Genomic DNA, 12,183 nt, shown 5'->3' with positions numbered 1-12,183 from the left:
TCTTGATGATTGACTTAACTGTACTCCAGGGGATATTCAGTGCCTTGGAAATTTTCTTGTATCCATTTCCTGGCTTGTGCTTTTCAGTAACCTTTTCGTGAAGTTCCTTTGACTGTTCTTTTGTCTTAATGGTGCAGCTTTTGCCAGGATACTGACTCCCCAGCAGTTGGATCTTCTGGATAAATATGTATTTTCACTACAATCAATTGAAACCCCATGACTATACACAGGTCTCCAAAAACAGATCTCTATTTAACTAATTAATGTGGCTTCTGAAACCAATTGCCTGCACCAGTGATGATTTGGTGTGTCATATTAAAGGTGGGGGGGGGGGGGGTGGATAGTTAAATGATCAATTATTTTGTTATTTTGAGATTTATATTTGTAATTAATTGAGATTTACTTTGTAGAATCTGTTTCTACTTTGACATGAAAGAGACTTTTTCTGTTGATCAATGTCAAAAAAGCCAAATTAAATCCACTGTGATTCAATGTTGTAAAGCAATTAAACATGAAAACTTACAAGGGTGTGAATATTTGTTATAGGTACATGGAACTCCAAGATACACTTTAATAAACCCACATCCTCCTTTACCATAGTACAAATTCTTAATACTTGCTCAGTCATTTTTCCCATGCCTTGCTATGTATTTAGAATTTAAAAGTTATAATTCGTAATTTTATATCAGTTTTCACTTGTAATTCAGTTACAGGTTGGAAGCCAGGCATTTCTTTGTTTATACCCAAAGAAAGATTAAATTCATTTACAACATGCTCAATAAGAGATCCTTCTTATTTACTTTTGGGTTCAGAGAATAAACCCAGAACAGGGAAGGACATACAGATCTTTCCATTTCTTGATGATTGACTTAACTGCCAACTGGAGACTATTCTACATAACATTTTGCATATGTTTGTGGTCAGGTATAAATGCCTTTCTTAAATCAATTCTTGACTACATATACTAGATTCTCCATTAGCAAATGAAAATTAAAACATATTAAAAGACATTAGGAAAAATAACTTAATGTTAAACTATTGGATCATTTGTAAGTAATATTTTAAGAATTGTAGTGTATATTTTAGAGCAGTTTATTCAGGATTAAAATGTTTCTTATATTTAAACTGCAATGCCTTCTGCAGGAATATTGATGGAACTGAATTCTAGGTGTTGTATGTACTTAGATATCAAAGTAAATAGGAGACCAATTTACATCAAGTGATAAAATGGAACAGTAATTGTACTTAATATCTCATGTATAAGGTTGGTCTCCTGTGCCACTTTAATCAATGTTGCTGAACATCTGCAATGGGTGGAGCTGAGGAATATCTTGATGTTCTGCCTATCATGTACTGTAAGTGTATGCAGAATAATTCGATAGTTCATTCAAGTCAAAAATATAAGAAGGGCAAATCTTAATCAAGTAATGTTCTCAATGAATCAATAGCTATTTATAAAGCTAATTTTGTAAATGGCATAAAGCAAGGGTAGAAGTTACTACTAAAATGGCGATTCCTGGAATACAAAGTGCATGAGCCTTCAGCAGAGATGAGGTATAATGTATATTCTTCGGCATTCCTCCCGTAATAAATTTTCATCTATGCCACTAAAAAAAGAGAAATCCGTGACCCAGACACTCAGATTTTCAATCTATCTGGGTATAAAATTAAAATGAAATGGTAAGTGTTGCAGTTAATTGTTCCCAAATCCAGCTTTGTGCCTTGAGATTTCTACATCATTCCAAAGAGCAATTTGCTTCACAATAACAATCACTGGTAGAGGTCCGGCACAAAAAGAAAACTAATTTACTTGAAGGATTCTTAGCAACTCATGAAGATGTTTATAAATGTTGACAAGCATGGTTAATTTAAGCACATGGCTTTAAATTTTAAAATAGAATCGTCATATTATTTCTTGAGATCATGGTACTGAAAACCTATTACATTGATAGCTAGTTAGCAGCTGTTTCATGCACAGCAAATATGTCAGTGGAGTTTGGCTTGTAAAAACCAAATTTGAATTTTATAAAATATTGACAGATTACAATATCATAAATTAATGTAGCAGAGTGCTATCATTCCTCTTGGATGCTACAGAATCCTTTTTCATGAAATTATTCATCGTAGAAATGTAGTTCTCAAATAGTAAAAGGCTCTGTAAAATCACAAGTAAATCGGATTATATTAATCATGTCTGCTGTGGATTTGATTGCAGCTCAATCTACCCTCATTTGAGTTCTTTAAAGTCTTTCTATCAGTTTTGATAAATACTAAATCTTTGTCAGCCTCATTAACACTGACTGCCGATTGTTGGATTGCATGACATTTACAAATTCACGAACAATAAAACTGTTATCGCCTATTGCAAGAGAAACAAAGAATTTAGTAAGACGGTATAACTGAAGTCCCAAACTGAAAACAGTTATCTTGAAACTCCCTAATGGAGACAAGCACAGGTGCAAAGATGGAAATGGATGAATTTTATAGACTAGATGGTGGGTTTGAATTATTAGTCACCCAAAAAGAAATTTGAAGTTGTGGGTCATCTGTTTTAAACTGATCTGGAAGCCAGGGTTGAGGACAGTATCATTCTTGTGTTTAATGGTTAAGTTCATATTTAGTCACAGTAATTATGGCTTATGTACAACAATATCAGTAGTGCTGTAGCTGTTTGCAATCAATATGGAAACTAGACATGCTAAAAGCGATCAACGAAAATTGGAAAGAATAACTTGTCACCACTGTCTCCACACAATATTGTTAATTTCAGAGTAGTCTCAATATTATGGTCTGGGTGGACCATAAACTGAATGGATTTGAATTAGATTAAAAGAAAAGGAGGGTTTAAATTTGATAAAGGGAGATTATAGAGGGCATACTTGTATAAAGGTTATGCAAATTTAGAGAAAAGCTATAGAGTAATAGAGAAATACAGATAAGAGACAGGCCTTTCAAGATGGTTTAATGTCATTTCCTGTACGTAACTAAAGGAGAATGAAATAATTGTTACTCTGATCTAATACAGCAGAAAAAAAAACACAGATAAAGAACAATAATAAAAAACAATAAATATAGATACATAAGATAACTTATATACATAAACCGATTATATATCCATAAGGTGACGACAGGAAATAATAAAGTAGCTTTTCACACCCAAGCTGACACATTTGCCCAGACAAGTCACTCAAGTCTGCTCCACCATTTCATAAGATAGTAGTTAATTCAATTGTACTCAACTATGCTTTCCTGCACAGCCACAGCAATCTTTTATTCCATAGTCAATTACTAGTATACCTCCATCTTAAAAATTTTCGGAATTTCTGTTCTTCATAGGGTGGTGGAAATAAAGTACAGGTCCTCCCCAGATTACAGCAGGGTTCCACACCTGTGATCAATCTGTAACCTGAATTCCTTAGTTGGAAATGCATTCGTGAATTGAGCTCCCAGGCAGCAGAAGGTGTCTATAGCTCTGCAGCATCCATCCTGCTGGTCTTCCAAAAGCTTATTCATGTTTATAGGTATTAGTAATCTATAGTGAAGTTGTAAGAGTATTTCAATAATCTTATAACCAGCTCTGGAGAAGAAAGAAATTCACCATTGTAGGAACCCCAGCATCAGTTCTTGTGGTACACTACTTGTTACTTCTTACCAGCCAGAAAAAGACCCATTTATGCCTATTCTCTATTTTGTCTTGGTAGGCCAATCTTCTGACCACTCCAAAATGTTGCTTCCTGCATCATTAGCTTTTATTTTCCGTAATCACCCGACATGTCAATTCATGAAATTCCCTCTGGAAACATTAACATATGCACAGGTTCTTCATATCCACTATACATATTACCTCTTTGATGTGACTAAGGATTAATTTTACATCATATTTTATCTAGCAGATTAAAATTTAGAAGCATCGTAATGGGTGTTATATAATCCAGAAGAATGGGCACTATCCACTAAATTGGTCAAAACACCACATACACTCTTAAATCCTGTCAAAATCTCTTGACTCACCTCCTTTGCCATTTATGTATGAAATCAGTTATTCTCATTTTTGGTTTTGATTGCATTTCTTGAAAATAGTTCTATCATTTTCCCAAAACCTCAAATTTTGCAAGAGCTAGCTCTGTAATCCACTTTATTGCTTCAGTGGGGATACAGGAACAGGAATAAGATTGAACTGTGCAACACTGCAGCCATTCTGTTATTAACTTAGACCATGGCTATTCAGTTCTCCATTTACCTAATATCCCTAAATAGCTTCTAAAGTGTTTACTAATCTTTGCATTTTATTTAAATTGACACAGCTTTAACAACCATCTCAAAAATATTTTACAAAAAGTTAAAGAACAATAATAAACAAATATAAATACTGTACATAAGATAACGTATATACATAGACCAATTATATACCTATAATAGGCTGTACGTAAGGTGACCTGACAAGAAATAATAAAGTAGCTCTTCACATCCAAGCTGCCATATTTGCCCAGACAAGTCACTCAAGTCTGCTCCACCATTTCATAAGATAGTAGTTAATTCAATTGTACTTCAACTATGCTTTCCTGCACAGCCACAGCAATTTTTTATTCCATAATCAATTTAATTTTTTTAACTCCCCATTTGGCAGAGAGTATTTCCAGATTTTATTCCTAAATAGTCAGAGTACCTGAGAACAATTATCAGAAAGTGCTTCAGAGTAATATGAAGAGTTGATTTGGATATAGTCAAATACAACAATCTCAGAGAAAAAAAAATTGGTCCTGAACTTGCTGCTTGGGCTAAGCCCCCATGGTTGCAGAGGACTACATGATCTGAAAAGCAAAAGTAGCAGGCAATAGGCAAAGGTAAATACGTCAGCTAAAATACCACATCTGGAGACTCCTAGAATGATAGAGGACAATTAAACAGCCAACAGGGGAAGGAAATACCTCCAACAAAAATGTTCCAATTCTCTATGGAGCCTATCTTATGATTGCTAAAGATGTGTTGAAGCATTCACTACATGTTCAACCAAAAGTAATGACTGAATGGTTCATGCCTACTTCGTTCTGAGTTCCCTATCACTAGTTAAGCCAGTTCTCAGCCAATTGAATTCACTCCAAATAATAAACAAATGGCTGAGAACAAAAGTTATGAACCCTGACATGCTTTCAGCTATAATATTGAAAATTTGTGCTCCAGAACTAGCAGATCCTCTAGCCAAGCAGTTCAAGTACAACCACAATGTTGGTGAAAAACAGGACAGATTAAGTTCACCTACTGACCTCCTGATCAAACAAATCTCATTCATGAGCATTTTGATGGAAGATGCTGTCCACATGTTATATTAATAAACAAAGTGGAAATAATCCAACAGTGGCAGTTCCATCTTATTCAAAATATGATAGTTGTAGTTGTAGATCAGTCATCCCAGCCCCAGAAGTTTCCAGGCCCATCTTTTAAATGGGCTCCCTTCTGACATAAAGTCAGAAGTGAGTATGCTTGCAAAATGTTCAGTTCCATTTGTAACTCTTCAATTCATGACCTAGGCAACATTGAGAAATGGACTGGTAAGTGACAAATGATATTTGTACAAAAGTGCCAGGCAATGGGTGTTATGGTCCTTATAGTCTGCACAAGAGAAAGTCCTATTATGGTCTTGAGCAAGAGAAAGACCTATTTCATCTCTTCACATACAATGGCATTGCCATTACCAAATGCCCAGCTATATACATTCAGGAAGTGTCACCATTAAACAGTAACTCAGTTGGTTTACCAACATAAATATAGTCATTGCAAAAGAAAATCAGAAGACTGGGTTCCCTTTGGTGAGTGAGTGGTCTGATATTGCAAAGACTTTCCACCATCTCTAAGGCGTAAATCAGAACTGTGAGGGAACAACTCCATTTGCCCAAAAAATTGAGCTCCAACCATGTACAGGCTCAGCAACTTACAGGACAACGCAAGTTAATTAAAAACCTATTACCATGAATCTTCCTTTCCTCTACAACCAGTATTAGATGGCTCCTAAATATGCTACAGTTACTTAACTATTCCATCAGCAGTGCCCAAACCCATGACCTTTATTAAATAGGAAAACCTAGGTAGATGGTGCATGGAAATACAATTTTCACATTATGAGGCTCAGACCAGAAGACTGGAAACACATTGTTTCTTCAGCAGTATTCATTCTGAATCCTGGAACTCAGAATCCCAGAAGAAGCATGTGAAATTCCAAAATGATGGCAGTAGGTCCAAAAGGTGGTTGAATACCAGCTTCTCATGGTCATTTAGGAATAGGCAATAAATGCTGGTCTTGTCAATGACACTCTAATCCCTACCCATCCCCACTCCACCTGAAAAGAAAACCTACTGTAAATTTGGGCAGTCCAGAATTCCCAAACCAGCTGTGACAGGAGATACAGGCAAAGCCTCCTGTGATAGGCATCATGTCATAGGTCTCAAAAGACTTCGATAAACATTCAAGACTTATCAAAAATTAAACTAGTTTTAAATTATCTTTGCTATCAACCAGCAGCACTCACAGTGAAGTGCTTCAAAAGGCTGGTCAGAGGTAGAATTCACTCCACCCTGAGCAAGTCCTGGACCCATGCAATTCAGCCACTTCAGCATTGAGACTAAAATGAATGCAATCTTATTGGTTCTCCACTCTGCTTTGGAGTATCTAGACATTAGGCTGTTGGTTATCAATGACAGCTCAGTGTATAATATCATCATGCCCTTAATATTAATCACCAAACTTATAAACCTATGCCTCCACAACTGGATTCTTGACTTCCTCATTGGGAGACAAGAGTTAGTTCAGATCTGTTCTGTTCTCAATACATTGATGCAATCAGAAAGAAGCTTTAGTTTGATTGCAGTTTGAGATTTGGTTGGTTACCAAAAACTCTCCCAATTTTCCAAAGGTGTACAGTGAAGAGTATTCTGACTGGTTGCATCCCAGCCTGTATGGAGGCTCCAATGCACCAAATTGCAACAGGCTGGGAGGGTTGTAGGCTCAGCCAGTTCCATCATGGGCACAACCCTCTCCACCATCAATGACATTGTTAAGAGGTGCTGTATCAAGATGGCAGCATCAATATCAAGGACCGTCACCATCCAGGATATACCCTCTTGTTATTCCCAGCAGAAAGGGGGTATAGGAGACTGAAGACCCACACTCAACGATTCAGGAACAGTAGCTTCCCCTTAGTCAACAGATTTCTGAATGGTCCATGAACACTACCTCCTTTGCATTATTTATTTTGTAATTTATTGTAATCTTGTCCGTGAAACAACAAGTTTCACAGCGATAATAAGCTGGATTCGGATTCTTTAAAGAAATTAAACAACTCAAATAAAATCTTCCAAAATATTGTAAATTGTCTTGCTCCTCATTGTTCTTCATTTTTGTTGAGATGAATAGAATGTGGAGTCTATCTTGCCACGATCTAACAACTGCTGAAGAATTATAGTAAGATTGAATTATGCTGAATCAAAATCAGAGTCAGGTTTAATATCACTGGCATAAAATGTGCTGTTTTGTGGCAGCAGTACATTGCAAAACATAATAACAAAAAGAACCTAGAAATTACTAAAAGTATATATATATATATATATATGTGTGTGTGTGTGTGTGTGTATATGTGTAATAAATTAAATAAGTAGTGCAAAAAAGAGAGGAAAAATATAGCGATGGGGTGTTTGTGGATTCATTGTCTATTCAGAAATCTGACAGTGGACGAAATTAGCTGTTACTGAAATGCTGAGTATGTATTCAGTCTCCTGTACCTCCTTCTTGATGGCGGCAATGAGAAGAGGACATACCCTGGATGATGGGGTCCTTAATGGTTGAAGCATCACCTTTTGAAGATGGCCTGGATACCAGGGAGGCGAGTGCCCATGATGGAACTGGCTGAGTTTACAACTTTCTACAGCTGTTTCCAATCCTGATAGTTCCATCACTATCTGGCCCTTCCATGCCAGTGATGCAACCAGTTAGAATGCTCTCCACAGTTCATCTGTAGAAACTTGCAAGTGTCTTTGGTGACAACCCAGTTCTCGTCAAACTCCTAATGAAATATAACTGCTGTAGTGCCTTCTTTGTAAATATGTTGGGCCCAGGATAGATCTTCAGAGATGTTGACACCCAGAAACTGGAAACTGCTCACCCTTTCCACTGTTGACCCCTCTATGGTGTGTGTTCCCTCAACTTGCCCTTCCTAAAGTCCACAAACCTAAAGTCTTACTGCTGCTGAACTCTAGGATTCCTATGCCAACACTCAGTCAGGGAAACCCTGCCAATAAGTAGCTAATAAGTTCAGGATCTCTCTCTTCATCAAGGAGTCCTGGGCTGCTTAATGCCTTTGGAGGTAACTGCTGACACTGGACTGCTGATATTTTTTAGCACTTTTTAGCCCATTGTTTCAGTAACTTAAATTAGAGGGATAAATACCAAAAAGGGAATCAAGAGAATTCTTCTTTTCTTAACATCTGGGCTTGGAATCTCCATGTAATTTCAAGAAGAAACAAGGGGCTCAGTTTAAGGTCTAACTGAGAAATGGCATCAGCAGTCATACAGTATTCTCTCAAAACATCCATTGTGTCTTTGTAATTTTACACAACTCACAAAGTTGCTGGAGGAGCTTGGTGGGTCAGGCAGGATCTTTGAAGGGAATTAGCCAGGTGAGACCCTTTATCAGGGCTAGAAATAAAGAGGGGAGATGGCTAGTATAAAAAGTTGGGGAGGAGTGGAGCAAGATCTGATGGATCCAAGTGAGGGGGTTGCAAGCATATGAGGGAGGCAGACGAGTAGGAATATTGCAAGAAGGTGGGAAGTGAAAGGTGAAAAGTAGAATCTGATAGGAGAGGACAGTGGAGCATGGAATAAAGGGAAGGAGTGGAGAGGGGAACTAGTGGCAGGAGTCTCTGGGTGATTGGAAAAGAGGACAGGGAAAGGGAAGGAGATGGAGTGTTAGGTCAGTTGGAACAGGAGGAAACAGAAGGGATAGAGAGAATTATGTTTTCATATTTCCAAGGTGGTACAAACTCAAAAGGCACTTCAGCAAACCTTTTTTGGTTTATGCATCATGATGATGTGACTTATCTTTGAAACATCCTTTGTGCATGACTCTGCAGTAACTGAAAGCATACATTACTCATCTAACTCGAATTAAAAAGTATTTGCCAAATGCTTTTTCATGTAGTGTGTGTCCCTGAAAATTTCCTATTGACTATGACATACTTCTTGGGTAATGAAAGACTACGAGAGGCCTCCCACTCCAAACAGGAAATTAAAGTCAAATAACAGCCTGTAGAAGGGCAGATGAGAAAACATGCATCATATCATTGCAGTCTCCCTTTCTGACTACACAGATTAACTGGTGCTTTTGCCAGATGGAATATTATTACCAGTTACACTGAAGCATCTCACAAAAAAAAACTGGCAAGTGCAAAGTGAGACCTCCAAGAAATGAGGATAGTAATTTATGATACAGTATTGTAACTGCCACCTACTTTGCATTAATATTTACAAAAAGGGATGTTAGAGCAAAGGAAAGCATTGAAATGATTAAAAGAAAGATGAAAGATATTATAAAAAAGAAAACCAAAAAATTGCTTCTGACCAATGCTGCAATATAATAAAATATATCCAACCATGCTGTAGGAAATGGGAGATGAACCCCATCAAACTGGGGTTCAGTAAAATTTAAAGAGGATATATACTGTCAACTTGGAGAGTTGCCAATATCATTTGAGCTTATGAAAGGTTCAAAAAACTAGGTAATGATAGAGATCTAGAAGATTATAGGGCTAGCAGGAAGGAGCTTAAGAATGAAATTAGGAGAGCCAGAAGGGGCCATGAGAAGGCCTTAGCGGACAGAATTGAGGAAAACCCCAAGGCATTCTACAGTATGTGAAGAACACGAGGGTAAGACATGAGAGAATAGGACCAATCAAGTGTGATAGTGGAAAAGTGTGTATGGAACCAGAGGAAATAGTGGAGGTACTTACTGAATACTTTGCTTCAGTATTCACTACTGAAAAGGACCTTGACATTTGTAAGGGTGACATACTGTGGACTGAAAAGCTTGAGCATGTAGATATTAAGAGGATGTGCAGGAGCTTTTGGAAAGCATCAAGTTGGATAAGTCACCGGGACTGGGCGAAATGTACCCCAGGCTGCTGTAGGAAGTGAGGGAGGAAATTGCTGAGCCTCTGGCAATGGTCTTTGCATCAGCAATGGGGATGGGAGAGGTTCTGGAGGATTGGAGGGTTGTGAATGTTATTCCATTATTCAAGAAAGGGAGTAGAGATAACCCAGGAAATTATAGACCAGTGAGTTGGTGAGTTGATGGAGAAGACCCTGACAGGATTTATGAACATTTGGAGAGGCATAATACGATTAGGAATAGTCAGCATGGCTTTGTCAAAGGCAGGTTGTGCCTGATTGAATTTTTTGAGGATGTGACTAAACACATTGATGATGGTAGAGCAGTAGATGTAGTGAATATGGATTTCAGAAAGGCATCTGACAAGGTACCCCATGCAAGGCTTATTGAGAAAGTAAGGAGGCATGGGATCTGAGGAGAAATTTCTTGGTGGATCCAGAACTGGCTTGCCCACAGAAGGCAAAGAGTGGTTGTAGATGGATCATATTCTGCATGGAGGTCAGTTGCCAGTGGTGTGCCTCAGGGATCTGTTTTGGGACCCTTACTCTTCGTGATTTTTATGAATGACCTGGATGAGGAAGTGGAAGGATGGGTTAGTACATTTGCTGATGACACAAAGGTTGGGTGTGTTGTGGATAGTCTGGAGGGCAGTCAGAGGTTACAGCGGGACATTGATAGGATACAAAACTGGGCTGAGAAGTGGCTGATGGAGTTCAAACCAAGTAAGTGTGAGGTGGTTCATTTTGTTAGGTCAATTATGATGACAGAATATAGTATTAATGGTAAGACACTTGGCAGTGTGGAGGATCAGAGGGATCTTGGGGTCCGAGTCCATAGGACGCTCAAAGCAGATGCGCAGGTTGACTCTGTGGTTAAGAAAGCATGGGTTTCCTCCGGGTGCTCTGGTTTCCTCCCACAGTCCAAAGACCTACCACTTGGTAAGCTAATTAGTCACTGTAAATTGTCCCGTGGTTAGGCTAAGATTGAATGGGGGGGGATTGCTGGGCTGCACAGCTCGAAGAGTCTGATCCATGCTGATCTCAGTAAATAAAAACATGCAAACTCTGCATAAACAATGACCAAGGTTGGAACTGAACGTAGGCTCCTGAGGCTGCATCAGAAATCTGTGAACCCACCCTCTGCATCCCAGTAACTAAGCTGGTAGGTTTAAGGAGTTGTGGACCGCAGGTGGTGCTTTGCTCCAGATGAGATATTGCACCGATATCCCGGGGCGCCACAGTAAGTTAACGGTTAGCGCGATTTTATTACAGCTCAGGGCACCAGAGTTCGGAATTGATTCCAACATTATCTGTAAGGAGCCTGTACATCCTCCTCAAGGAATATGTGGGGTTTCCCAGGTGCTCCGGTTTCCTCCCACAGTCGAAAGATGTACTGGTTCGTAGGTTAATTAGTCATTGCAAATTATACAGAGATTAGTCTTGGGGTTAAATCGGGGGTTACTGGGAGGTGTGGCTCAAAACGCCAAAAGGGCTGATATCTCAGTAAATAAAAATGTTAAATATTCCACAACCTATCTTTGAAGAAAAGCAGAGAGTTCTTCCAAACACCCAGTCTCAGTTATTCTATTTCTGAATTTAAGAATTTGTGCATACGGGCTGCCACTTTGCCAACACCGACTGGTGTTGAGCTGTTTGAGCTGTTCATGTACTAACAGTTTGAGCTGTTCTCAAACAGCCTGAGAGTGTTAAAAATGAAAATCCTTTCTTTCACTCTGAAAGGCTTCCCTGAAATTACTTGCATATTTTTCCTCTGCAAATGGGTCTTCTTCTTCGGCAGTACCTCGAAGTTCACAATGACCTGCTTCCAGTTCAGTTCCTTAATGTTCTGAAGTAGCTGATGAGACACAACGCAGGTGGGCAGGAGGTGAGCAGCTTGTGAGCTGAATTGGTATGATGGTCAATACTGGGGTTCTGTCGGCTCTCACTGTTCGGAGGATCCCACAAATCTACATTATACCTTGTTGCCGGGCACCATTGTGCTGTGGGATCAGTTTGGTAGGGGACCTTTG

The sequence above is a fragment of the Hypanus sabinus genome, chromosome 15, assembly GCF_030144855.1.
Source record: "Hypanus sabinus isolate sHypSab1 chromosome 15, sHypSab1.hap1, whole genome shotgun sequence".
In the NCBI taxonomy this organism is placed as follows: Eukaryota; Metazoa; Chordata; class Chondrichthyes; order Myliobatiformes; family Dasyatidae; genus Hypanus; species Hypanus sabinus.
This window is presented reverse-complemented; position numbering follows the sequence as displayed.